Consider the following 4,547-nt stretch of genomic DNA (forward strand, 5'->3'; position numbering starts at 1 on the left):
CCAGATTTCTGGGCACTCCAACCACTAAGTTCTTGTGACCCTTTCCTTGAGGGTTTTCTCTGGCCATGGTAACTGATTCGATTTCTTCACTCGTTATGGGTCTGTTCAGGTTTTCTATTTCTTCCCATGTGAATTTTGGTAGTGAGTGTGTGTTTAGGAATTTGTCCATTTCTTCTAAGTTGTCCAATTTGTTGGCATATAATTTTTCATAGTANTATGTTTTTTTTCAAGCCCAGCTATTAATTTTACAAAAATATGGAAAGCTTCACTAATTTGCGTGTCATCCTTGCGCAGGGGCCATGCTAATCTTCTCTGTATCGTTCCAATTTAGTATATGTGCTGCCGAAGCGAGCACTTTCTCTGGTCATGGAAGTCCACCTGACGCGTGGGTGAGGCAGACCAGAAACGCCCAGGTGGCAACCCCTTCCAGGAGCCATTCTCAACCAGTGACTGAGAAAAGTTGGTGGGAACATGCTGAACTGTATTCTACATAGAATCCTTGGGAAGGACTAGTCCCCTGTTCTCTATAGTGCTAACCTGAAATCACCTGCTAAATCACCTCCTGTCTCACATCGTCATCTCAGGACATGTTTAGGGAACTCAACCTACGGTATCTATCAAAGGCCCAATTTCACCCATTTCACCACCTTTATCCTAACAACTCATACCACCAATCACTTAGGGAGCAATAAGTCTCCTAAAAACATCAGCCTAAGATGGAAATGGAGCACTTAATTGCCTTCTTCCTTCTAGCTTATGCTTGATACAGCCCCACCTGCATCCCCATTCCCACCTCACTCCCTCCCTCACCCTGCCCTCCCACCTGTAAACTACCAGTCTTTTTTGAAACTATAGCCATTGCCGATTCTTGTTCTAAAAAATAGTGAAGCTGTAGTGATAAAATAACAGATGGCAAAGATAGGTACATATCAACTTCCTGCATACAACCTTTCTTAATTCACTAAGACCAGAATTTCTGAGGAACATCCGGAAATCCAGACATTTCCTTTGATTGTTGCAGCTATGATAAAAGTACACAGAGCAGATCTCTGATTCTACACCCCCCACCCACTCTTCCCCCCACGCCAAGATAATAAATTGTTTAAAATACTTTGCTTTAACTCTTATGATATATTGCTTCTGTTATTGCTTTCTATTTATACCTCTAGTCCAACAGTTCCTGGAACTGTTGATGCATAAAGCTTAAACCAACTGCTCCAGTTCTGAACAAAACTGACAGCTCTCTCTGGGTTTGCTAATTAGGAAAATCTTTAAGCAAAGAACTGGGTAAAAAGAGTTTTGATTATTCACTTCTAAGCAGTACCTTTTGATCTCAATCAATAAGAGCTATTACCCCTCTGATTTGCCCTGAATGTTTTTGTATTCCAAGATGATCATTCTTTATGCTCTTTGTTCAGTGGGAACCATAGCTGTGCTATGAGCTGCATTTACTGTCTTCACCAGCCATTTGTGTCCCCTACTCACGTGGTTTTGGACAGACCAGTGACATTTCAGGGTTCTCCAAAGCAAGATTCCAGGCCACCTGTATCAGCACCAAGTGGGGCAGTGGTTCAGATTCATTAGGCCACCCTCAGCTGACTCAGTGCAACTTTGGGAAGAGGCCCAAATGATTATTAGGTACAAATTAAGTTTGGGAACAACAGATTTGAGTGTTCAGATTTGACCCGAGGGTTTAGACTGTGAAACTCAAACTAAGTTTTCCTTTTCTCTCCCAAGACTGAATTCATGGCTTTGCCCTCTGTAGTTGGCCTTAGCTAACTAAGCTAATAAGCTTTTGTGCTAATGCCATTCCTAGGAATGACAAAGACACACACTAATCCCTTCTGCTGGAAAGTGAAAAAAGAAAATGAAAAAGATTGTTTTCAAAGAGTAAAATACACCCATGTTTTTCTAATGGAAAAAATATGACTTGTATAAGTGTCACATTTTACCGGGCAGAAGGATGGCTCCTATTTTCATGATTTTGATAGAGTATCCCTCTGAGAACAGATCTTTGAGGAAAGAAGCTCTAGTTTCCTGACTTCAATGTTGGAGAAAAATGAAGGAGACTGCTTTGCATTTGTATTGAGGAAGAAATATTCTTACTTCTATTTTTTTTTTCTAAAATCAGTGTTTTGGGGATATCTACAGTTCAAATCTCGTGTGGTCTTCTGTAAACGCCCTTGGTTTTTCCATCTGTCAAGATGCTATTAAGTAAATTCAGTCTCTTTAGAAATAATCATTGTTTCCTGGCCCTCAGTTTGGAAGGATTTCCAAAGAAGATGACAGAAGTTTGGAACAGAATCACCCTTGGCATTGTCATGACAGGATTCATTAGGGGCATATAGAGTAGTCTGGCTTAAAGAGGAGGGGGTTTACTCTGGGATCCCATAGTGAACATGTTTGTAGATGTCAACTAACCACTGTGAGAAAGCATACATAACTCTGGTGAGGAAATAAATACTTTCTTACTGGAGTCGGGAACCCATTGTAGGCTCAGTTGATCTCAGTAAGAACAGAACAATAGTGATGTCTTTTAGAAACTCTTAGCTTTCAGAGCAATGTGGAAAGTATTCATCTCTTGATGAAGTTCACATTTGCCATTGATAGGAGATGGCGGCATGTGGCATTTTCCCATAAATACTTGTTATTGTTCTTTGGATGTTGCGGCGTGTCCTTATAGCCATGTAAGGACATCACAAAATGTTATTGTTTGCGGCTTTGTATTGCTGACTAAAGTCTTTATGTCAGCACTGGCTCTGTATGAGAGAGGTTTATGGTAGGAGTTAATTCATAGAAATATGCCTGATGTAAAGCGTATGAGGTCTTGCACTCTGAACCAGTTTACAAGCTCTGCTATCTTTCCAGTCTGATAAGTTATACACTCCCTATGCTACAGCTCCCTATCTCTTTATGCCTAGCCAAGAACTTTCTACAGCAGAAGATGTGGAAGTGTTCCTTCATCACTTGAATACCTGGCAACATAAATGAGTAATATTTTGCACAGCTTTTCTGTTTATGAGTCATTGACCCAAGGAGCATAAACCAATTTTTCAGTTTTTAAATTATTTGAACCTTTTGTTACTCTCCTCCTAATTAGTGTCCATTGTGTTTCAAAACCCATTTTTATGTATTAATAGAAAAAGTATTAAATGAAACCATAGAAACCTCTGGAGGAGAAAGAGTTCTATTTCTTTTTTAAAAACAAGTAACTTACTGAACTTCTTTTCTACTGAAATCAAAAGCTTCAACTTTAATAGTTAGAAATTAATACTTGGTAACTTTTTTAAAGCATTTTAGTGTCTTTGAACTTCTACCTCGACATGTAGTCTGCCAACTCCATGAAAAGAATTATTTAAATCAATCAATCAAAAATCCTTTTTAACAGGTTTATAGATCTTATACATGTTTTAAACTTTCTGTCTTACTCAATAGTTAGTTTTCTGAAGTGTTACATTAAAATACCCCTTTTGGAAAGCAGTTTCTATGTCTCCATAGTGGATATCATAATTGAATTGATTTTTGTTTTGTTTGGGTTTTTTGGCTTGGGTTTTTAAAGCATCAACTTTGAGGTTGTGTGCTTCAATTTTATCTGAAACCCATCCAGGGAACGCCAGCTGAATTTGATAATCTATAAACCCTTGTCACTGAAGACGGTCTGTGGATCAGCGTCATCAGCCTCACCTTGGGGCTTGTGAGAGTCAGAGTCGCAGGCCCCACCCAGACCTCCTGATTCAGAATCGGTACTTTTTTTAATTTTAAGTTTATTTATTTATTTGGGGGGCAGGTAGGGGCAGGGAGAGAGGGAGAGAGAGAATCCTGTGCAGACTCTCTGCTGTCGGTGGAAAGCCCAATGCAGGGCTCAATCTCATGAACCCGTGAGATCATGACCAGAACCAAGCTCAAGAGCTGGACACTTAACCAATAGAGCCACCCAGGCGCCCCCAGAATCTGTACTTTCACAAGATTTCCCGAGTGATTCTTGTGCACATTAAAAATGAGAAGCTCAATTCTGACCTAATCCTTCCACTTCTGGCAGCATTTCCAAATTAAACGAAGTTAATGGCTTGATCTTAAAAATTTAAAAGATACCATAATAATCAGGAGATAGTAAATCTTTAAAGTAAAAGGCACCACGATAATTGTATCTACTGCTAAGAGTCCTACTAACAGCTCAATCTGTGCTTAAGGTTTTAAGTGCTGTGGTGTTGTCCCGGGGACCCCTCCCCACCCCATAATGGCACTAGACAAAGGGACAGAATGTGTGTGGAGAGGGAGCTCACAGACAAGAAGAGAGACATGCAGGTAAACATGGAAATCGGACACCCTACTGACCATAGGATATGGAAGTAACAAAGGGAGTGCTTAACTCTGGGTGGAAGGAGGCGCACAGAACAGAACAGGAAGCCTTCTTAGAGATGACTCGATTTCAAGCATTTCACCTCCTGGGCAAGTCGGAGAATGTTCCAGGCAGACAGGCATGAAGCGACTGAGACAGATAAATATCTCTAAGGAAATTCACATGGCTTGGTTTTGGTGAACATGAG

General features: G+C 40.3%; 1 non-coding gene across 1 annotated transcript; it reads right to left on the bottom strand.

Moving 5' to 3' along the window:
* Positions 1-249: 249 nt before the first annotated feature.
* LOC144228836 (U6 spliceosomal RNA) lies at positions 250-355 on the bottom strand. Its single transcript, XR_013334281.1, has one exon. It is a non-coding gene; the product is annotated as a U6 spliceosomal RNA (small nuclear RNA).
* Between the last annotated feature and the right edge of the window lie 4,192 nt (positions 356-4,547).

The sequence above is a fragment of the Crocuta crocuta genome, unplaced genomic scaffold (genome assembly GCF_008692635.1).
Source record: "Crocuta crocuta isolate KB4526 unplaced genomic scaffold, BGI_CrCroc_1.0 scaffold253, whole genome shotgun sequence".
Lineage (NCBI taxonomy): Eukaryota > Metazoa > Chordata > Mammalia > Carnivora > Hyaenidae > Crocuta > Crocuta crocuta.